Source organism: Crinia signifera, chromosome 2 (genome assembly GCF_055691185.1).
Source record: "Crinia signifera chromosome 2, ASM5569118v1, whole genome shotgun sequence".
NCBI lineage: Eukaryota > Metazoa > Chordata > Amphibia > Anura > Myobatrachidae > Crinia > Crinia signifera.
The window spans coordinates 225244068-225268683 of record NC_139218.1 but is presented as its reverse complement, the minus strand read 5'-3'; the positions used below and the strand labels follow the sequence as shown (position 1 = coordinate 225268683).

Sequence of the window (24616 nt, the reverse complement as noted above, 5' to 3'; positions counted from 1 at the left end):
AATCAGTGATTCGGCCCGAGCTGCGTGCTCCAGTCACTGACAGCCTCCTCTGACAGATGCCATGGGAGCAGGTAAAGTGCTGCTGCTGGACCACCCAAATTTCTCTCCACTGCTCCTTTATCAGTGGGCAGAAGGTTGTTTAGGTTATGTTGCGGGGAGGGGGGGAAGCTAGTGGCCTACAATAGACTTACCCTGTGGTGTAGCTATGTACCGCGGGTTCCTGCATCCCACCACCTCCTTCTCTGTAGCCAGTGCGGCCAGCGTGACTTCATGCAGCCCGGCCCCAGGATGTAGAGATAGCGGTACTCTTTACCTAGAAGGGCGCCCATCGCATGCACTAAAAAAAAAAAAAATCGCATGCGATGCGACCGACGCGATGACCGCGATTTCCCATAGGGAACAATGTTAAATGTCCCAATTGACCCGATTTTCCTGTTCAATGTCCCAATTGACCCGATTTTGCATAGGGAACAATGTTAAATGGCCCACAGAGGCCAAATAGGCACCCTGAAGTGTGAAATGGCCCCCCCAATTGTTAACGCCACCCCACGATCAACGTCAACCCGAAGTGTGGCAAGCGGCGGCGGTACGCGTCCTACGACCTTTTCATACCCCCACTATCCACGTCGGCGTGGAGTTGAGAATAAAAAGTGTGGCGAGCGCAGCGAGCCATCGAGCCCGAAGCGTGGCGAGCGGACGCGGACAGCTGTGAAGCCCGCGAGGGGACGCGTTTACCTGTGAAGGTGTCTGCGTCCCCTCGCGGGGCTCGCTGCGCTCGCCACACTTTCTATTCTCAACTCCACGCCGACGTGGATAGTGGGGGTATGAAAAGGTCATAGGACGCGTACCGTGATTTTTTTTCCTAACGATGCCCACGATCAAAATCGTGGGCGCCCTTCTAGGTAAAGAGTACCGAGATAGCTGCCTGGAACAATTCAGCAGTGGGGGAGTCTCCTCACTGCTGCTAATCAGATGGCCGCTATCTCTACATCATGGGCCGGGCTGCATAAAAGTCTCGCTGACCGCATTGGCTACAGAGCAGGAGGGGGCTGGATGCAGGGACCCCACGGTGCACAGCTGCAGCAGAGGGTAAGTCTATTGTAGGCCACTACCTTCCCCCTCCCCACAGCAGAACCTTAACATCCCTCCCCTCCCACCATAGCCTGACTCTAATCTTGTGTCTCCCACCAGCATAACTCTAACCATTCCCCCCACCACCGCCTATCCCTAACAACTCTGCCCTACTGCAGGCTAACTCTAATCATTAGCCATATGCAACCTAACCCTACACCCTTCACGCAGTACAATTCTAACCATGCCCCCCCTTCCACTTTTAACTAACCATGAAACCCTCCCCCCCACAGCATACCCATAACCATACACTGCCACCCACAACATAAAATCTAACCATGAAACCCCAGCCCCCCCCCCATAGCTTAACTCTATCCATGCACTCCCTTGCAGCATAACTAGAACCATACCCCACACCCTGCAGCATTGCTCTAACCATCCCCACGCAGCATAAATGTAGCCATAAACTGCCACCCATAGCATAACTAACCATACACCCCCTCCTCCAGCAGCCTTACTCTAACCATAAACCCCCACACAGCCTAACCATACACACACACACACACCCTTGCAGCCCAACCTCAACCCTACTGGTATGCCCACGGCCTTAACCTAACCATAAAAAACGCCTAACCATACAACTCACCTGCAGCCTAATCCAACACACCCCGTTGCCTAACCCTAATAATAAATCCCTGCAGCCTAGCTATAACCATACAAATGCCCCCCGCTGCAGATCTCTAGACTCTGCCTCACACTACTGCTCCCAGCCTGTTCCCTTATCTGTATTATGACTACTCAAACCGGCCTCGGCTTCCAACCTATCCCCTTATCCACACTACCACTACTAGTGCTGCTTTAAAAAAAAAAAAACACTGCCTCCTCCTCTGTCTATGGCAAGTTGAATATTGTGACCGGTTCTGCAGCCATTATGCAGTCACTTCTTCACCTTTAACTGAATCTGACAGGGAGCGGGAACACTACACTACTTCTGACTGACTACGCTATTTATGCAGCCCGCGCGAACACTACGCTGATTCTGACAGCGCCGCTACTCTAACTGCGTAACAGGCACCGTACTAATATACAAGTACCATATTAACTAGTGAGATCGCACCGCACAAAACCATGCGATGCGATGCGATTTCACTACGCCTGCGTATGTATGCAAATTGGGTGCCCTGCAAATATACAAGTACCGAAAGTTGTATCTACTGTATCTAGTACCAGAGAAAAAGTAACAGTATTTATCTGGTTTAGCACGTATATGCTATGTCAATTTTAAAGTAAACCCAAGAAAAAAAAAGAAAAAATGCAAATCTCTTTGTAAAAGGCATTAATACATTTGAATATAACTAATGGCTATTTCATACAGACTTGCATCACTGAATTACCAACTTTTGCATCCTGGTAATGCTTACCATATATACTCGAGTATAAGCCTACTTTTTCAGAACATTTTTTATGCTCGAGTAAGGGTCCTACTTGAGTTTCCCAGTTTTTTGTTTTAAAATTAGGTGCCTCGGCTTATATTCGGGTCGACTTATACTCGAGTATATACGGTATTTTGCTCAAAGACGGGGCAAACTTCTTAGAACAGACTTCTTAAGTATAAAACAGTCTTAATTACTGCACAAAACTGCAGAGATACACAATGCCCATATGCATCTATCCAGCAGCACCATCTGTTGAAGGTGTTTTCATATTTGTTATCATGGTCACTGAGTATGTGTATCAGTTATATCCTTAGTGCAAGAGATAAGTATGAAATCAGAAAGAACTCTGTTTGCATGTACAGAAGGCTAAGCATAGTGTAAATGGAATTACATACAAACGGTTCTGCCCTTTCTGCGGTAAGAGAAGATTAAAACAAAAGACTTAGATCACGCTAAGAGTATACGATGCTCTGTAAAATATGCAAGATTACATGTCTGCGTCAGCCTCACAGTTTCTACGCTGCTGTAAACACAATACATGAGGAAAAACCATAAGCATATACCTCACCATTGTAATACCTGAAAAGGTGCCCTTACACTGTACAATTTCTGGGTGCGATGAGAAGTGTGCTCCCGTCGCACAGCTCAATAAGTATGTGCTGCACATACTTTTTGTACTAGATCTCATTGCATCGCAAAACCAATGCAATGCGATCTAGTCCGAAATATATACAATAATTGTACCTTGTATAGGCACCTTAAGTCAACAGCCACTTTCATCACAAATGGCCCAACAACAGCTTTAGTGTAAGATATCATAATTGCTTTGCTTTCACAGCTGAGAAGGCACATTTTCAAGTTCCAGGGTGCAATGGAAAGGGACATTTGAGCAGTATAATGCACAAAATGAACCAGAATTCCCCAAGTTCTCGATAAATAGTGGAGTGTGCATGTTGGTGCCATCTAAATTACTCAGCAGACCGGTTTTGTTCTTTACCATACAGGATTTGGGGCTTCCAAATTTGATGAGGTGCATTCCTTTAAAAAGGCAAAGTAAAAACTAATGACTGCTTAATGGGATAAAGTGTTAATTTTCACACAATGAAGCAGCGTATTTGATTACATTCTTTATTCAAAAAGCAAAGAGGGTCACCCAATGGTTTGATGAGCACTGATTTTACCCATATATCATGGCCTCTTCAGTCACTTCAAACAAATACATTTATGGGTTCTCCAGAATGACAGAAGACAGAGGCAGAAATTCAATGACAAGGTGCATACAGGCTACACCTAATAGCATGGTGTCCTATTATGGGACTTCACATTAAAAAAAATGTAGGTCTATTACACGCATGTCAAACTGCAGGGTGGACTTTTATTCAACAAAGTTCAAAGGCCAACTTCTAATTGGTTTTCTGAGAAAATTCAGGAAATGTAATTGCAGCTAGAATTCCTGTCATTATATACATCATTACCAAGTAAGATAAGGAAGGTCAGAAGCAAACATTGAAGCTCTGCCCATACCAAAGACGATAAAGTGTTTACGTTGTGATGGGTACACAGCTAAAGATTTGTGAATCGAATCTGTCTGTTGGAAACAAAAGACAATCCACCAAAAATATTTTAAGTTTGAGCCAAGCTTTAGAATTGCAGTTCATGCTTGACAGGTTTTCAATATAAAAGCAATCATATTTATGATAACAGGTGTCCTATCTGCATTTACTGTATGGTCTGTATACGTTATCCCATTAAATCAAAGCTCCAATAAAAAAATTAAGTATACTAGGACTTTTTACATTGTTTCTTAAATTAGTAGAACACTATAGCCAGAATTTTATGGGGCCCCAAAGAAAACATATTGAAGGGTATCCTGTTAAAAATGCTTCTAGAGCTGGGGTGTTTATTTCAGCTGGGGGCAGAGGCGGAACTAGTGAGATGTGGGCCCAGGTGCAGAAATATGCTTTGGACCCCCTCCCCCCCATACCGAAAAGAGGAAACGTGTGTGCCAAAGGTGGGTGCCAAAGATTGAGGTCAAAGCTTTGTGGGAATGATATTCACATTACACCACATAGTAGTGCCACTTGTACACATTGCGCAGGGCAGAACCGCTCATAGCCTTTTCAGACCGCATTTAGAACCAAGGTTATTGTAGAGTCGAGGTGCGATGAGAAAGCATCAAACTTAATAACCAGCTCAACCAACCTGGTATTTTAACCTAGGTTATAAGAAGGGTTAAATCCGGGACGCCCTGTGCATAATGGGCGACACAGGTTTATTGTGAAAGGGTTGGACCCGGGATCAAAATACTGGTACAACCGGGCATAGCATATCCTGTGCCAGGATTAAAAACACCCTAATGCCCTATACACATTGTCATACATTGTAATGCCAATTAAAATGATGTCACACACTGCATTGCCCATTACAGTGCCCATTACAAAACAGGTACCAGAGAAACTGGTGGGGTGCCTGTGTGAGTTGCTGAGCCAGCAGCAATCTGAAATAGGGATGGTCAGTCCCTGTATAGAAACAAATGTAGGGGTATGGATTGCGCTGAATTGATGGCAGAACAAGGTTGGTAATAAATGCAAAAGCACTTTAATTAGTACATATATCACACTAAAAATAGCAAGAGTGTACATAAAACATCAATGTTAAAAATAAAGGGATTTTTGTAAGAACTTACCGTTCGAATCCCTTTCTCTGATATGGTCCTGGTGACACAGCTTCACATTGGGATGTAGGAGGGTCCGCAGGAGCCAGGCACCTATCCTAAAGCTTTTGGAGGGTAGGCTCCTCCCCTACTGCATCCCAGATTCCTCAGTTCAATCTTTCAAAGCCACTGGAATACATTAACTCAGTACAACGCCTGCACATATTATATGCACATTTTTAAATTTAACTTTTTCAACCAATTATAACATGAAACATCATGAACACTGGCATACTTACTGAGCGTAAGGGAGGGATCGCTGTGTCACCAGGACCATATCAGAGAAAGGGATTCGAACGGTAAGTTCTTACAAAAATCCCTTTTTCTCTTTCAATGGTCCTGGTGACACAGCTTCACATTGGGACGTTCCAGAGCCGGTCCTTTTGGGTGGGTACGCTCAGGTCTGCAGTTCTCATCACTGCTCGCCCGAATGATGCGTCCACCGACGCAAACTCATGGAACCTATCGGATTTGGCAAAAGTATGAACAGAAGACCAAGTGGCAGCCCTGCAAACCTGCTCAGCTGTTGCCCCATGTCGAACCGCCCAAGAGGTGGTGACTGATCTGGTGGTATGCGCATTAATTCTGGCTGGCACAGGCCTACCAACTTTAGTATATGCAAACGCTATAATAGAGCGCAACCACCTAGCAACGGTCTGCTTAGAAGCAGGCCAACCATTATTATGTATATCATACAAAACAAGCAAAGTATCAGTCTTTCTGACACTTTTAACTCTGTCCACATAAATGCGCAAAGCGCGCACAACATCCAAATTCCTCAATTTGTCCCTTTTTCTTGAACCCTCTGGGGGTTGAAACAGGCAGAACTAACTCCTGATTTAGATGAAAAGCAGAGACTACTTTTGGTAAAATTGGGGTACTGTCCGAAGGACCGCCCTATCATCATGAAATATAAGGAAGGGAGCCTTGCCGGACAAGGCTCCCAACTCCGATACTCTTTTTGCAGACGCCACTGCCAACAAAAATACCAGTTTCCATGTAAGGAATCTAAGGTCAGCCGACCGTAATGTTCAGAAGGTGCCTTTTGAAGACACTCCAAAACCAGAGATAATCCCATGGTGCTACTGGTTGCTTGTATGGAGGTTTCAATCGAGACACCCCCTGCAGGAAGTTCTGTACTTCCGTTAACAATGCAATCCTTCTTTGGAAGTAAATTGACAAGGCCGAGATCTGTACTTTGAGTGACTGAAAGCTTAAACCCGGAGGAAAAGCCAACCTGCAAAACCTCCAACAATTTTCCAATTTAAAGCGTGATGTGTATGACTTCTGTCTTTCACACCATCGAATATAGGTCTTCCAGACCCTATAGTAATTTGCAGAAGACACTGACTTTATGGCTTTAATTATTGTGTTAATCACTGCCTCTGAGAATCCTTTATTCCTCAAAATGGCGGTTTCAACAACCAGGCCGTCAAAATTAATCGAGCTGAATCCAGATGGTTGGATGATCCTTGTTTTAGAAGGTCTGACCTCAGAGGTAGACGCCACTAGTCCACAGACAATCTCTGAAGCCTCGAGTACCAGGACCTCCTTGGCCAATCTGGGGCCACTAAAATCACTGGAATTGCCTGGGCCTGTATCCTTTTCAACACTCTCGCCAGCACTGGGACTAGCGGAAAAACATAAAGAAGATTCCCCTCCCAGGGGATAGTCATGGCATCCACTGCTTCTGCCAGTGGGTCCCTCGTCCTGGCATAAAACCTGGGCACCTGATGGTTGAATCTGGATGCCATCAGGTCCACATCCGGGTTTCCCCACTTCAAGGTAATTTGATGAAATATCTGAGGATTTAGGCTCCATTCCCCATCCTTCAGCTCCTCCCTGCTCAGGAAGTCTGCCTCTATATTCTCCACTCCTGGTATGAATATAGCTGATAAGGCTGGAACATACTGTTCCGCCCACAAGAGGATTCTGGACACCTCCCCCATGGCCAGTTTGCTGCGTGTGCCTCCCTGGTGATTCAGATACGCCACAGCTGTGGCGTTGTCGGTCTGAATCCTTAAAGGGAGCCTCTGTAACCTGTCTCCCGCTAGAGAAATCACTTTCCACACAGCTCTCAGTTCCAAGATGTTGATCAGTAAGGCAGATTCCTCTGGAGTCCACAAGCCCTGCAGACGCAGGTCCAAGACTACTGCCCCCCCAGCCCCTGAGACTGGCGTCGGTAGTGACTACCAGCCAGCTCCAGGACTGCAGTGACCGACCCCACTGAAGGGAGTCCACGTCTGTCCACCATTTCAGGGAGGCTCGAGTTTCCGAAGACAGCACTATCTGTTCGGATTTCATGGTCTGTGTGTTTCCTGACCAAGCCGTCAAGATGTTCCACTGGAACACCCGAGAGTGGAACCTGGCAAACTGCCGCGTCTCTAAAGACGCCACCATCTTCCCCAGCAGCTTGAGGCACCTCCATACTGATGTGCTCCGAGAGCTGAGAATCTCCTGGACTAAGGCAACCAGATCCCTGGCCTTTGCCTCCGGTAAAAATACCCGATGTAGATGGGTAACCAGAATGACCCCCAAGAATCGGAGTCTCTGTGACGGCACCAACTGAGACTTTTGTAAGTTTAAAAGCCAGCCGTGAGCCTGCAAAAAACCCGATGGCTTCTGCCAAGTGACTCTTCAACATGTCTGCTGACTCCGCTCTGAACAGCAGGTCGTCCAAATATGGGATCACCGTGATTCCCCTCAGTCGAAGCACAGCCGCCATTACAGACATTATCTTGGTGAATACCCTTGGCACTGTGGCCAGGCCGAAGGGCAACGCCTGGAATTGCAATGTGCATGGTCTCCTATCACAAACCTCAATAGAGCCTGATGTCCTGGGTGAACAAGAACATGAAGGTAGGCGTCCTGGACATCCATAAAAATTCTCCCTGGTCCAAGCTTAACAGCACTGACCGTAGAAACTCCATTTTGCAATGGTCTACCCACAAATGGATAATTAACGACTTTAAATTGAGAATGGGTCTGAAAGACCCGTCTGGTTTGAACACCAGAAACAGAGTGGAATAAAAGCCTTTTTCCCACTCCGCTCTGGGGACCGGGATCACCACACCCTTCTCTAAAAGAGAATGAGCCGCTCCCAAGGGAGTTGTACGGAGCCGAGCCCCCTTTGGTATTGGCGTGGGAATGAATCTTCTTGGAAGAAGACCTTTGAAGGGAATTCTGTAACCCTGGGTTATAATTTCTAACACCCAAGAATCCCGGTCTAACAATGCCCATGCGTCTTTGAACAGTGTCAGATGTCCCCCCATCTTGACCACCGCCGGGCAAAACCCTTGGCAGTCATGCAGAGGGTTTGTCCTCTCCTTTTGTGTTTGGTTTCTTATGAAAGGAACCAAATTTAGACATTTTGACCTTTCCACTGAAGGGCTGCCCTCGAAAAGACGCACCTCCTCTAAAGGAGGGCCGCAAGGCCGGCCTGAAAGCAGAAAACCTTGATGTCTGCTTGGCTGCAGGGACTGGCAGGAAAGTGCTTTTGCCACCTGTGGCCTGCTTAATAATCTCTTCCAGTTCAGAAGCAAATAACAGCTTTTCTTTAAAAGCTAATGCCTCTAAGGCTTTTTTAGACACATTATCTGCCTCCCAAGCCTTAAGCCAGAGAACTCTCCTGGCATTTACAGACACTGTGGAAACTCTGGCAGCCATTTTGAGAGCTTCCTCTCAGACTCCAATACATGCTCTACAGCCGCTTTTAAGCTTCTCTGCAAGCAATAACACACAAGGGTCAGCGTGTAAAATAGTGCACAAATTTCTGGCCCACACGATCATGGCCTTAGAGACCCAGGCTGAAGCAATTAGAGGGCGTATGGTGTATCCCACCCCTTCAAATATTGCCTTGAGGTTACCCTCCAGCTTTTTGTCTACGGGGTCCTTAAACGCTGCTACCCCTTGTACTCGTAGCACAGTGGCTCCACCTGTGGCTTTGATACACGTGCCACAGAAGCATCTACCACTGGAACTTTTTTCCAGAGGTCAGCATGCGCCTCAGGCATGGGGTACAGGCTTAGAAATCTTTTAGGTATCTGAAGCCTTTTATCAGGGGTTTTCCAGGCCCCTTTGCAGGGAGATATCAGTTTCTTTACGCTGTCTCATAAAAAACAACCTTTGCAGGAGTTTATCCTTCACAGACAAATTTAATGCCTGTTTAACAGCAGTAATAAAATCCTCTACCCCTGAGGCTGAGGACTCTTCAGAAAACATCACCCTGATTGGTATGTCTGTGTACTATCCTTCCTCATCAGCAGCTAATAATGGCACTGAATAAGACCTTTTAGGGGTCCCCACAGAATAACCATAAAACTTGTCCAACAAGTAATTTAAACCTGCTGATTCCCATAGCAGTATCCTGCATGACCTGTAATAAATCAGGATCTGTCTGGGTCCGAGGCAAAGAGCTAGGGGATTGCTGAGAGAATGGCAATGGTCTAGGGAAGTTACCAGCCATCACTCTGCCTGTCCAGTAATGCACCAAAGCATTTTCAGACCTGCCCAGGGCTTAGCCCACGCAAGCTCCGATGCACTACCCTCTGGGGTTCACTCCCCATGGGTTTCACAGCAGCGCGATAAATACATAAGCCCCCCCTTATCTGCTCAGGGACAAATCTCAGTGTACAACCACTGCAAGCGCTCAATGCATTTAAGGCTCCCTCCCCCAAAACCACAGACTGTTGCTCAGACATGATGTTCTCAATTAACACAGTCACAGCATTAAATGTACAGACATTATATACAGAACCAATATACTCAGTTCACTTAGCTTTCTGTAGTCTTCAGAATGGGGAAAGCGATGCCCAGGAAATCCAATCACTCTGTCAGGATCTGTAAGCCAGCTCAGCTCCGCTGCAAGAGTTCTGAATGGCGCCAAAACAGAGTGAGGGAAGGGACCAAGTCCCTGCTGCTGCGGGGTCTGTGACTTTTGGCGCCAACTACCCCCAGACAGCCGCTCCCATTGTAGGATCTCCTAGTTCCAGTATCTCCCCCTCAGCTGGGGACCACTCGGAACATGCCTGTAACAACACTGCTGTCCTCTCATATTAGGAGCTCAGTGTGTAAGCTCCGCATAAAATGGCCGCCGCCATCACGGAGCGCCTGTCCCCCATGATCCCCACCTAGCGTGAAGCCGGTTTCAGAGCGCTCCGGAGCCCAGGCAGCTTCTTAAAAGAAGCTGTAAGCGCTGCACAGGGAGGCCAGACAGCGTCTCCCATGTGCACAGTGAGCTGACAGGACGCGCTTCTGTCAGCTCCTGCTGCGCTAGCAGTGTGAGGATTCACTAATGAGAATCCTCACACTGTGCCTACCTAGCTAGTGTAAAAGTTAATAAAATAATAAAAACCCTAACTAACTCTACTCCTTCGGCTGCTCCGGCAGCCCTTTAGAATAGCACCCACTCCAGTGGGCACCTAACACGAACTGAGGAATCTGGGATGCAGTAGGGGAGGAGCCTACCCTCCAAAAGCTTTAGGATAGGTGCCTGGCTCCTGCGGACCCTCCTACATCCCAATGTGAAGCTGTGTCACCAGGACCATTGAAAGAGAAAACAGGTAAATTGAAAAGGCTGCATCCAGTTATTGCAACATCGCCATAATGAGAGTCCACAGTTCATTGTGGGGAGAGGGGGATGGATGATGGAATTTTCCTCCAGACAATTTGATGTGGTGTCCCTTACAATGCTTTCCCCAAATAATTGACAGGAGGAACGCCACCCCCGTCACAATATATATATATATATATATATATATATATATATATATATATATATATATATATATATATATATATATATATATATATATATATATATATATATATATATATATATATATACACATACTTTTTGTATGCCGGGCACAGCTTCCCTTCAATCGTTGCTTGGTCGGGTGCCGGTGTCAAAGGGGTATGTAGACTTCTTGGGGTGGACACAGCACTCCAGACACGTAGATCTTCAAACGTATAAAGTTTTATTCAAGATGGCAACGTTTCAATGCGAGTGGGAGCCTGACGATAATGCACTCGCATTGAAACGTTGCCATCTTGAATAAAACTTTATACGTTTGAAGATCTACGTGTCTGGAGTGCTGTGTCCACCCCAAGAAGTCTATATATATATATATATATATATATATATATATATATATATATATATATATATATATATATATATATATATATATATATATATATATATATATATATATATATATATATATATATATATATATATATATATATATATATATATATATATATACATACATACATACATACATACACACACACATACACACACGATAAGATAATGACAACAGAAATAGCAATAAAGCAATAACTATGCCACCACTGTAAGAAAAACAGAGTGCTGGATGTAGGTAAAGGGCCCCCCCCCCCCTTCTATCCTATATCATACAATTGATAGAATAATCTATGATTAAATGTTATATAAAGAGGCAAAGACATAAAGAGATCTTACATGAAACGCTTCAATTAAGTTATGCACTAAAGAGTCATGAAGTAGAAATGGTGATGCAGATCTATCTAAACATTATTCAATTTGATGCATTCGTTAAGGCCTGCTGGATATGTATTTAATGCACAGATCCACTAAGCTTCTTTTTTACATAAAAGATTAAATCTATCTTCTCCTCTGGGGGTGGAGTCAATCATTTCTATACCTTGTACTGTTAGATTGTCGATATTACCTTGGTGCTTAAATTTAATGTGGCGAGACAAGCCGAGTTAAAACTCCCTTGAGCCCGTTTCTTCTATGTTCCAAAAATCTTGTGTTCAGCGATTTAGTAGTGCGGCCAACATACTGTACTCCGCAAGGACAAGTAACTTAATAAATGATGTAGGATAAGGAACAATTAATGTAGTGGTTAATGGAGTGAAATACGCCTATATATTTGAAGACACAAGCTGGGTGCCACTTTTTATAAAATTGCATGTAATGCACTTAGACCTCAAATATTTGAAACCTATTCAATTGTTTAGTATTCCTACTATCGTTCTCTTCTCTACTCAAGGGAAAATGGCTTGGTGCAAGAGCATCCTTGAGAGTTCTATTTTTCTTAAAGACTATCTTTGGATGTTCCTCCAAGGCTTCAACCAAAAATTTTCACTCAAACGTATCCTATGGTTCTTAGTGATTATTTTCTTAAGTTCCTTGGAATGGGTGTTAAATTTTGATACAAAAATAGGTGCATAATCAACCGAAAAAGTCAAATTCTTAGAGGTATTTCTTGCTAGAATGGAGGCTTGGGTATTCTGTAGGGCTTTTTCTTCCGCCCCCACTTTGAGGATTGCTTTGCGCTATGCAAAGCCGTCCACCCCCCACCTGCTGACAGCACCAGACAGGGGAAAAGCTGCTCAGTGTGTATGCACTGATCGACTTTCCCCCCAGCAATGACAGCGAACATCGCTGTCCATACACGCTGGGCAAAATCTCCCAGTGTGTATGGACCGAAAGTCTTTGCTGAAAATCTTTCATTACAAGCATATTTAGATAATGGGCGGACGGATGGACCTGCTCTGAAAGCCAGGAATCCCACCGCTCTGCACGGCTGTCAGATGAGCAGACCGAGGCAGAGCCATCCCGCCTCCAAACTTAACTGACAGAATGCAGTTCTGCCCTGTTCACTTTAACCCCTGGTGGGCAGTGGTGCAAATATTATATACATTGCTCGCCTGTGCCAGCAATGTACATATTACTGGCTAATACAGTAAATAATCATTGGTGGCCAGAGGTGCCAATACTATATACTTTGCTGGCCTGTGCTAGCAATGTATAGATTACTGGCTAATAAACAATCATTGGAGGGTAGTGGTGCCAGTATATATTACTGGGTAATAACCAAAACATTGGTGGCCAGTGTGTGCTCAGTGTGGAGCAGGGCGAAGGGAGGCAGAGGGAGCAGGGCAGGTGGAAGCCGGGAGGGGTGTGTGCCAGCTGACTTTGTGGCTGGGCAGGAGTACTATGGCAGAGCTGTGCGGAGAAGCGGGGCAGTCCTTCAGCGCTGTGAGTATGATCTGAAACAGGAGGAGGGAGTGGGGCAGTCAGCTGGGCTGAAACCAGCCATCATCGCAAGATGTGCTGGTAAAACCAGCCGACAGTCCACCTCGCTGGCGATGATGTGGGAGCTCGCATCATCGCTGGTTAGATGTCCCTGGGGCATACACACTTGAATACTTTCAGGTGGAAATTGCTCAAAACAGCTATTTTGAGTGATTTTCAGCTGAAAATTGCTTAGTGTGTATGGGCCTTTAGTTTTAATGTGCTTGTGCGAAAATTTTGCTTAATCTTTTCTGGTGGTCTCCATTTTATACAAGATGACCTACTGTACTTTTAATAATATTGGTAATGGCAGAAGAGGAAGAATTCTCTCATTGCCATGGGAGATGAACCACATGGCGTCACTTCCAGTTCCATTTGCAGCTTCACTGGCATCTCCTCATGTTTTTGCAGCAATCCACTTGGGAGCTACCAGCGCTGCCCTCAGATATCAGCATTCATCTGCCTCGCACTGACATGGGTGGAGGAAGCAGCAGAATTAATCCTACAGGCGTTAGCATGAACCCCGGAGACCGTACACAGCCAGCGGCCAGACACAGGGGGACTAGATTCCGGACCCCACACACTATTCCTTTATAGAAGTACACACATAAAGGATGGGCATACAGTTTACTTCCACTCCACTCAAAGACTGTGGATTTTTCAAATTGAGAGGAGGGGGTAAACAAATTAAAAACATAATAAAGGGGTACAGGAGAGAAAATAAAGTTTGGGAACTGCAGGGTCTAGAGCACCACTTATTGCTGCTATTTATTGCCCCAGGATGCAGTATCAGTGAAATTTAACATGTTACACATGATGAGTTACTCCAGAAAATAAAATTATCCATTTCACCAATAATCACAAAGATTCCACTTACAGGTTTTCCTACACATTAACTACATATTGGTGATCAAAGATTAGCATGGAGTTTCTAAGGGGCACACAAGGCTGGGGCCACACATAGCAGCGCAGCAGGTCCCAGCAGGTCCCATTTAGCAGGACCCGCTTGGCTAGAAGGACACAGGCTCCTATGTGGCTGCCCACACATTCTCAGTGGGGACGCAGCATGCTGCAGTGGGACTGGACAGCGAGATCACAGAATTTCAGGGCGACAACATTTTGTAATGTATGTATTCACACAGTGCCGCTGTTCTGCAGTATATGGCCACAATGGTGTGGGTGACCCCCCACAGCCTTGTGGCCAAGCAGGTCCCACTGAATGGCACCTGCTTGACACTATATGTGACCCAAGCCTAAGAATCCATGCTTGGCCACAGGTGACCTAATTAGTGCCTCAGTCAATTTTATTTAACCATCTGTGCTCAGTAATAGGAAAGAAAAAAAAAACAACGATCTTTGAGGTGTTCTAGGCTCTCTGTAGCGCTTTCCACAAGACTACCATTCTCATACCAAACTATGGGAATGGTGACATTCTGAGATAACACAGGCAATATCTCATGTTATAAGTGTGTTCCCTAAATTTGAGATACAGATGGACATTTATGTATGGTTTCTGAATTAAAAATAAAACAGGATATATAAAAAAATATATATATATATATATATATATATATATATATATATATATATATATATATATATATATATATATATATATATATATATATATATATATTTTTTTTTTTTTTTTTTATTTATTTATTTATTAACGAGTGTGAAATGGCGCACTTCTCAACTTCAGACCATAATATTTTAAACAAAGTCCATAACTTAGTGTTATTCTCTTTATTAAAAGTCTTTTAAGACAAAACATGCTGTTTTCATCCGACGCGTTTCTCCTAATGAGGGGCTTCCTCAGGGGTATCAGCTACAAAGCATAAACTAATATCACACACAATTAATACATAAACAGATTAAGAAATCATTTTACATAAAAAAATGGACAGTCAAGATCACCTCTACAAGAGGTATTCATACATCGGAGGATGTGAAATAATAAAAGGATCAGTTTATAAAAAAAAAAAAATATATATATAACAACCTCCAATCACAATTTTTATAAATTAAAGTTTGATTATACACCATCATAATTATACTGTCTTAATTAAAAAACATCATAAAAATATTCCAATGGATAGTTTAGACTCTAAAACCATTGTAGGAGGTAGTAATAAGTCGTATTGGCTCAAAAACAAAATTGAAGACTTTATAAGTGGAGTATAACTTTGTTGATAAACTCATGCTGGGGTTTGTAGACATATGTTTATACATATATTTTCACGTATCTCACTGCAAGGTTGTAAACACAAACCATTATAGAATAACTAGAGTGGTGAATTTGAGTATCAAATGTCCTGCGCTCCTTCTTAGGCTGCCTTTTGGTTATCACTTCAAGGTCTCCCTCAGACCTTGGATGTATATGGAGAGAGTGGGTGTGATAATTTAAATACCAGGCGCCAGAGAATGGGTTAAAATTATATGGAAATTTATTGTAAAGAATAACATGTACTTATAAAAAAGGAGGGATGAGTCCTTACCCCTAAGGGTATTTGAAGCCACTTTGCCCTGGAAGAAGACCACCTGATGCTCGAAACGCGTCAGCAGCAGTGACTGACTGACTGGACTTGAACTAGGTGAACCTACCAAGTGCTAAGGTATTTGGGGCCATTGCAGGGTGCACTTCCGGACTGCATCCCTGACACGTAATATCCCTTGCTGGCTCCAATTACCCTTCGGAATAAGGACTCATCCCTCCTTTTTTAGAAGTAGAAGTATATTTATTCTTTACAATAAATTTCCATATAATTTTAACCCATTCTCTGGAGCCTGGTAAAATTATCACACCCACTCACTCTCTTTATAGAATAAAGTTGTAGGAAAACTACAAACAAGGTGGAAAGTGTGCAATTCTTTCCTCTAAGACGAAAGAGAAGGGAACCCAGTCTATGCTACTGTCTCAATCAGTTGATAACTGGCCCGAAATGGCCCCTACGCAGGGAATAAATCAGACTATATCAGACTTTGTTTTGACAGGATTAGCAATTAGTAGGATTTACAAGTTTAACCCCTTCAGTGGTGGGTTTTTCTGGGGCAGGAGTACCTAAATAGGACATGTTTTTTTTGTCCCAGAAAAACCTCCTGTGAACCTCCCCAGCCCCTCCGCTCCAGCGGTCTTCAGTGCCGCTGTCAATCATACAAGCACACTGACCGGCAGCAGGATCGGAGATGTTTGGGGCGGCTCAAGAGGATTTGGGCGCCGGTACACCCGAGCGATCCAGAGTCCCCCAAGCCATGCCGAACATCTCAGAGCCTGCCACCCTCTCTCCCGAAGTAATGGAGACGGCAGGGGAGCTCCTGCGTACGATCGCCGGAACGAAGGGTGTTACTACAGTGGAGGTGGGGAGGGAGCTGCCTGGTGGGGGTCGCTGGTGAGGTGATGCGCCAGTGGTGCACACCTGCAGGCACCACTGGCGCACACCTGTACATTTGTGGCGTGGCCGGAAATTTTCCGGGACTGCCACTGAAGGGGTTTATCACATGTTTTACAAGTATATGTATAGTTGTATATTTATTCACTGGGTAGGGGGTCATTTCGGTCCAGTTATCAACGGATTGAGACAGTAGCATGGGTTGGGTGCCCTTCTCCTTCGGCTTAGAGGATAGAATCGCACACTTTCCACTTTGTTTGTAGTTTTTCTACACCTTGCAGTGAGATACGTGAAAATATATGTATAAACATATGTCTGCAAACCCCAGCACAAATGTATTATCTGTTCAACAGTTATACTCCACTTATAAAGTCTTCAATTTAGTTTATGAGCCAATACCACTTATTTCTACCTCCTACAATGGCTCTAAACCAGGCATGTCCAACGTTGGCCCTCCAGATGTTGTGAAACTACACATCCCAGCATGCTTTGCCACAGTTTTGCTATTAGAGAACGCTAAAACTATTGCAAAGCATACTGGGATGTGTAGTTTCACAACATCTGGAGGGCCAGCGTTGGACATGCCTGCTCTAAACTATCTATTTGAATATTTTTAAGATGTTTTTTAATTAAGACAGTATAATTATGATGGTGTATAATCAAACTGTAGTTTATAAAAATTGTGATTGGAGGTTAAATTATATATTTTTTATTTTTTTGTTTTATAAACTGCTCCTTTATTATTTCACATCCTCTTGTAGAGGTGATCTTGACTGTCCATTTTTTATGTAAAATGATTTCTTAATCTGTTTATGTATTAATTGTGTGTATGATATTTGTTTATGCTTTGTAGCTGATACCCCTGAGGAATCTGAATGTTGCGCGAAACGCATTGGGTGAAAACAGCATGCTTTTTCTTAAAATACTTTTAATAAAGAGAACAACACTAAGTTATGGACTTTGTTTAATATATTATGGATTGAAGTTGAGAAGTGTGCCATTCCACACTTGTTCTGGTATCTTTTCTAACTCCCCTTAGCCAACAGGGGTATTGTGGAAACAGGCAGCAAACTAATAATCTTTCAGAATTTAGCGTGAAAAAGAAGGGGTTTGGTTGAGAGAGAGATATCTATATATTTTAAAAAAAAAACCTCATCATCACCACTACAGCTAAGGGGCGATTAATTTTTTTTTTTTTTTGTGACTGCCACTAGAGCATGGGTCTTCAACCTGTGGCCCTCCAGATGTTGTGAAACTACATGTTCCAACGTGCATTGCCACATTATTTTCCTATAAGAGCATGCCGAAACTGTCAGGGCATGCTGGGACATGTAGTTCCACAACATCTGGAGGGCCACAGGTTGAAGACCTGTGCACTAGAGTGTGCCACGCAGCAATATTTAATTTGTTTCACCACTACATTTCTACTCAAGGCATCCTGATGTGGTGGGCAAAAGTTTTTCGAGAGCCCATTTGGTTTAGTCCCTTTACACAGCTAATTACTTTGGCCGCCACAAAAAGTCTAAATAATCACTTACGCAGTGGCATTTTTCAATTAGCTACAGGACTTATCACAAGAGTCCATCTGCTCTGTGCGTAGCCATTTCCCGCAGAGAGACAGTATCACTACTCAGCACAGATCACAGGTGCATTGCTTGTGTGCTGAGTGATCTGGGCTTAAGCACCTCGCTCAGTATATAGGGATGGCACCCCATGTGCCAGGGCTTTAGTAAAAATTGCCTGTGTACATCTCTTAAGGCCCATACACACTGGGCGATTTTGAGCTGAAAGTCGCTCAAAACACCAAGTGTGCATGGCCCGGCAATGAGCAGTGAAGCGGGCTCCGACATCATTTTCGCCATAGCGCTGCGCTATGGAAAGCAGTCTGCCTTCCGCTGACCGCACTGGAGGAAAGTGGCTCAGTGTGTATGCACTGAGTGGCTTCCCCCCCAGCGATGACAGTTGACATCGCTGTCCATACACACTGGGCATAATCGCCCAGTGTGTATGGACCTTTAAGTTAATGCGTTAGAATCAAGTGTCATGCACTGCCAGTCCAACTACAAGGACTAGTTACCATTGCAGGTCAAAGTTCTGACAAGAAATCATCATTTATATTGGTTGTCAAATTATTTACCACCAGTGAGTATCAATATAATAGAATTTAAATAATAATAATTAAAAAAAATAGGTTGAAGTAGATGGACGCAAGTCTTTATTCAGCCTCACCTTTTCATTAAGACCACGCCTAGAGTATCTAGCTTCATGATCCATTTGCTCTCACATTGTAAGAGCAACTTTCCTCTGTTACCTCCCCGCCTCAACGGGGGCATGTGGTCTATGATTTTGGTGCGTAAACTGGCCACAGAGTGCCCGGCATCCAAAAAATTTCTTGGCACAGGCATCTCAGCCTTACCGTTAAGAAGTGCTGCCCTAATGGCAGCTCTATGGTTCGTCATGCGCTCCCTAAACGTGGTCTCCATCTTGCCAACATATACATACCCACAAGGGCAGTATAGGAGATACACAATAAATTTAGAAGTACAGGTCACCACATGTCTGATAGTAAATTTCTTGCCGCTGTAGGGGTGCAGAAAGTAGCTGCCAGTTAAAAGGGATCCACAAGTTGTGCACCCTGTACATCGGTAACAACCCGATGCTTTGGTCATGAAATGTGTGGGCACGGTGGGTTTAGTTAGATCAGAAACATCAAGTTTCACCAATCGGTCTCGCAGATTAGGACCCCTCGAGTAAGCAGGCATCAGACGTGTATTATGTAATGCCGGTAGGTCATTGTTGGTGCTTGTGTAAGCACCTGTTATCTCACATTTCAGATCTTGATAACATTTAAAGGCTTAGCAAGATGAAACCTGGAAACATGAGAATCCCATACTCGGCACCAGTGAAACTTTTAATGCAGACCATACAATCATCAGCTGCAGTCCGCAAAGAAAGCAGTGATTCCGGTTGATAGACCTAGTGTTTGGATAGACAGTATATAGGTCGACATGCACTATGTCTACAATGACAAAAGGTCACCATGCAATAGGGTGACACATGGAGAGGTCAACATGAGGTTTTTTGGCCTTTTTTGTTTTCCACACTTGACCATGCACATGGACTAAAATCGAGAACGGTAAAGTGTGCTGAGTAGTGTGGCAACAGGCCTGAAGCATGGCAAGCAAAGAGAGCCATGTAAGGGTATGCGTTCCACTAATTGGGGGTCCATGTCGACATTGACACACAAAAATTTAGAAAAACCTCATGTTGAGCTTTGCTAGTTACAAAATATCATATGTCAACCCTTTTGTCACTGTCTTAACAATATACAGACACTAGACAATATCATTGGGCAGTAAAGATGGTGCAATGGTTAGCATTACTGCCTCACAGTACTGAGGTCATGGGTTTGATTCCCACGATGGCCCCAACTGTGCGGAGTTTGTATATTCTACCTGTACTTGCATGGGTTTCCTCCGGGTACTCCGGTTTCCTCCCACTATCCAAAAATATACTGGTAGGTTATTCGGCTTCTAACAAAATTGACCCTAGTATGTCTGTGTGTGCATGTACATGTGGTAGGGAATATAAATTGTAATCTCCACTGGGGCAGGGACTGATGTGACTGTTCAAATATTCTCTGTAAAGTGCTGCGAAATATGTACGCGCAATATTAGAAACTTAATAAAGAAAGAAATAAATAAAGCAAATATGAAAATGTTGTCACAATATGTTGTTATCATGAACAAAGTTCAAAATATTGTCTAGTGCAGTGGTTCCCAAACTGTGCGCCGCGGCTCCCTGGGGTGGCGCGGTGCTGTCACAGGGGTGCTGCTGCTACAACCTGGCAGCCACCGGTCTTTTTTTTTTATATATATATATACACACACAAGCGGGTCGGGCAGTCTGTAAGTACGTATCTAGCCGGCAGCGGGGGGAGCACATCTTTTGGCTAGCGGCAAAGAAGAGCAGCCGTCTGCCTGTGTCCTACCAATCCTCCCCCCTGCTCTGCACAGGGCTGGCCGTAAAGCGCTTGTCTAGGCCTGCAGCGCTGCCACCTAAGCGGTCATATCGCTATCTCCCATACCGCTGCCAGCCAGATCCCACACATCACTCCCGTCCCCGCAGTGGATTTATGAGTCATGAAAGCACCGCTCCTCTAGGGACACGCAGCAGGTACTCCTTCATCCTGAAGGTGGAGGGAAGGGCCAGGAAGGGGGTTTGGTTAACAGTATGTCTACACTCCTGGACCATCACAACACATGTATCCTATACAAAGTGTGTGTCACTGTCAGTGCACCCCCCTACCCAAACCTGTTCCCTACACAATGTTTGTACTGTATGTGTTTATGTGCCCCTGGTTCCTGTTGTGAGTGTTTATGCCCCTGTACAATGTGTGTGAGATGTGTGTGTGTGAGATGTGTGTGTGTGAGGTGTGTGTGTGTGTGTGTGTGTGTGTGTGTGTGTGTGTGTGTGTGAGATATGTGTGTGTGTCTGGTATATTTGTGTGTCAGACTACCATAGTGTGGGAGGATGTAGCAGACCCCTCTTGCTCTGTTAAAATTTGCCCCAGCTGGCTCCAGGCAGTGCCTACCCCTCTGAACAGCCATCTCTCAACATTTTTCTTGGGAATCTCACCCAGTTTCCCCCTAACACCCTTTTTCTCTTAAATCCTATTACTCTCTATTTCTCCCCCCACCCCAGGTGCATAGTAGTGACAATGAAGGGGAGGCCCCTTTAAAAAATGTCTATGGGGCACGCAAGGTCTTAGTTACGCACCTGACTTGGGACTTAAGTCAGCCGGTGAGGGGGGTGGTGGGTGCAAGCAGACTAAAGTGTGCTGAGTGGCCAAGGAATTTGCTGGGCAGAGGAGCTGGCTGCAAAAGTGAGTAAAATATTGATGTTATATGCGAGATGCTCCATAGGGAAATCTATAGGAGGGGGGTGCCTGCTATAATACCCCTTTCACATTGCAAAAATAATCTGGGTCGACCTGCGGTGTGAAATGGCCATGTTGTACATCCTGGGTCCAGCAATCCGACCCAAAGTATAAGCATTGTTATTCCTGGGTTGAAAGCGGGTTGCTTGGCAGTCTGAACGGGTAACCTGGCTTGAGCGACCATGGGTCCCTTTCCCGTCTATAGAGAAGTCAGCAGCGTCACCTCGGTGCTGCCTCCTCCCTCGCCTGACGCACTACCACTGCGCCTCTCCTGGCAATAAGCAGGGGGTGAGACCAGTGTCCAAATCCCAGGTGCAACCTGGCTTTTGCAATGTGAAAGGGGTAGAAGTGACTAATGCCCCTTTCACACTGAGCAGCAAATTACCGGGTTAAAAAGTTCAACCCGGTAATTTTCTGAATAATGGGACCTAAACACATAGCGATATACAGGCATGATCTAAGCAGTCTCACTAGATCGCTTAGATAATGCCCTTAAAAATCATTCTGTGTGTAGGGGCCATAGCATTGCTATCACTTGAGGATTAATATTCAGCATGCTCTCTGGTGAGAACACTGGCCCTGACAGATCGCTGTGCTTAAGCGATCATGCTCAAGCATTCTGAGTAATCTAGCATTGCTTCAGCATCACTGTGTTTAGGGCCGTTAACACAGGTATTTCTTTGGTGTGAAAGGGACAGTTCAGTAATTATTTTGGCTTAAGGGTGCCTTGAAAAAGTCATGGAGACCCAAAGGGTGCCTTGGACTTAAAAAGTTTGGAAACCACTGGTCTAGTGTGTACACATCTATACCGCAATCAGACCCAAATAACTGTAGCTACCAAGCAGTACTCACTTTAAAGTCAAAGGGGGAGAATGCGAATGGTGTGTGCAAAAGGCCTTACAATGGGGATAAGCCATTTCCATATCTTAGAATATATAGTTTGCTACTTTTACCTCGATTATTGCTTTTTGAGCATACATAGTTACGGTAATTTACCACAAAAAAAGGGGGACCATTTACCTTAACTTTCTTTTTCTCCAATGATATAGAAGTCCGTGGGGAGCTCCTTCTATAAGACAAGAATGTTTATTAAAAACGTAATATCTTCCAAACACCAGCGTTTTATATAGAGAAATGCCACAGCAATGGATCTAAAACCATGTAGGGCTGTGCAACACCATACACAGTAAAGTAACACTGACAACACGATTATCCACGTTGGTGGGATAGATTAGTAATACGTGGACATCCTGCCTCAGTTGAACGTTGACCTATAGTATTTAACCTATAAATACCAATACATCAATGTATTACATTATTATTAAAATAGGGTTTTATAAAATAAGGAGACCAGTGGTAATGACCAAAAGCAGCGCATCCCCTGTGGGTCCCATACGGACACTGCTATGTGGCCTAGTTTTTCTCATCAATTTTCAGAGTCCCTTCACTCAGGTGGGCTGTCAAAGTGTCAGCAGCAAGTCCCTGGTGACAACAGGGCCGGCGCTAGGACCCTGCGGCGACACGTGACTGCCCTAGCAGGGGTCGCGTCTCCTTGACAACAAGCGCTGGCGATACACGTAGCTGAGCGTTCCCCACGGAGAGTTACCACGAGCCGCGTCAAGCCACTTACCGGCACCGGTGCCCTCCAAGCCGCAGGTAGCAGGAAGAAGAACAATGATCTCTGCACCTCGGCCTGACACCACCAGCACGTCAGCTGACTAAGGGACAGTGCCAACTCTCTGGCGGAGAAACAGGGGGTGTATGAGAACTGCGTTATAAACTTAGTGCAGTCACCGCGTGAATCACCGTGTGGTGGCGCTACCGCCGTTATAATTAGCAAACCACGCTCCCTGGTACCGGCAATACAGGGGACGCCGGTGTACGTCGCAGAATGTAGAGAGCGCAGCACACGCCGCCACTCCCGCACCCCCCTACATGCCCCGCTCGCGTTGGTACACTCCTGGGCACACCCACTTCATGACTGGCTCGCAGTGCTGTTTGTGACTGGCTCTCGGGAGAGCCGGTGGAATGAGGGTGGGTGACGTCACGCTGGGAGAAGTTGGCCAAAGGTGAGCACTGGACTGCGCCAGGGTTGTGTAATACCCAGCTACAGTACGTGTTGCTGCAATACTGTGCAACATGTGCAATAGCGCCCTGTCACCGGGGCTGGAAGGTAATGAGTAATGTGTCAAAAAAAAGCCGCAGCAATGACAACTGAAACACGTTGTTTATACTACTTCAACTTCATTCACTCGTCACTGGGCTGGGACTGCAGTGACCTGAGGGGGATATTCAGCACTATGTAGACGCAGCAGTAAATTGGGAGAAAAGGAATTATAGTGTTCAGATGTTGTGCAGCACTCGGCCCCCATAGACTAGTCTGAGCTCCCCGGGAGGCTGAGTTACAATTTTTGTATCCCAGATGGAAGGCTTAAAGCCCTGTACACAGTGGCGTAAGTTCATCCCAGTTGCCCGGAGGCAAGGTAAGTAACGGTGCCCCCCCAAATAGCTCATTCAGTAGGTGTCTGTCTCCAGTAAGGTCATGGGTCTAATACAGGGTGTGACACTTGCAAAAATGATGTTAGAAGGGGGAGTAAGCCACATTAGCAATATCAACTGCTTTCAATTAACTGATTCAAACTCAAAGGGAAGGAGAGGTGCCCCCTTGGGAGCAGGAGCCCGGCGGCAGATTACTCCATTGCCTCCCAGAGTTCTGCCTCTGCCTGTACACACAGTGCGAACTGTCTCTCTTGCTGATTGAAGTGCTTAAGGACAATTGCCGAGTACACGTTGCCAGACAGCTGAGCAGGGTTTTACCTATTTTTCATATGCAAAGCCCCGCCAGTGCAAACATTGTGCAATAGCAACGTGCGGGACCATGCATCGCCATTGCTGCATTGCATACACATGGAGCTATCAGTGCTCCATTTGTAAAGGTGCATACACACTTATAGATTTGGCAAAAGATCTGGGCATTCCCGACCGATTGAAACAACCAAT

At 44.9% G+C, this 24616-nt stretch overlaps 1 protein-coding gene across 1 annotated transcript in view; it reads right to left on the bottom strand.

Moving 5' to 3' along the window:
• The window catches only part of POR (cytochrome p450 oxidoreductase), a 77485-nt gene extending 53965 nt beyond the window's left edge, over nucleotides 1-23520 (bottom strand). Inside the window, exons 1-2 of the mRNA XM_083173919.1 lie at nucleotides 23247-23520; nucleotides 22637-22685 (exon numbers count right to left, since the gene is read on the bottom strand). The gene's annotated coding sequence lies outside the window, so the exon portion shown is untranslated. The remainder of the gene's footprint in view (nucleotides 1-22636; nucleotides 22686-23246) is intronic.
• Between the last annotated feature and the right edge of the window lie 1096 nt (nucleotides 23521-24616).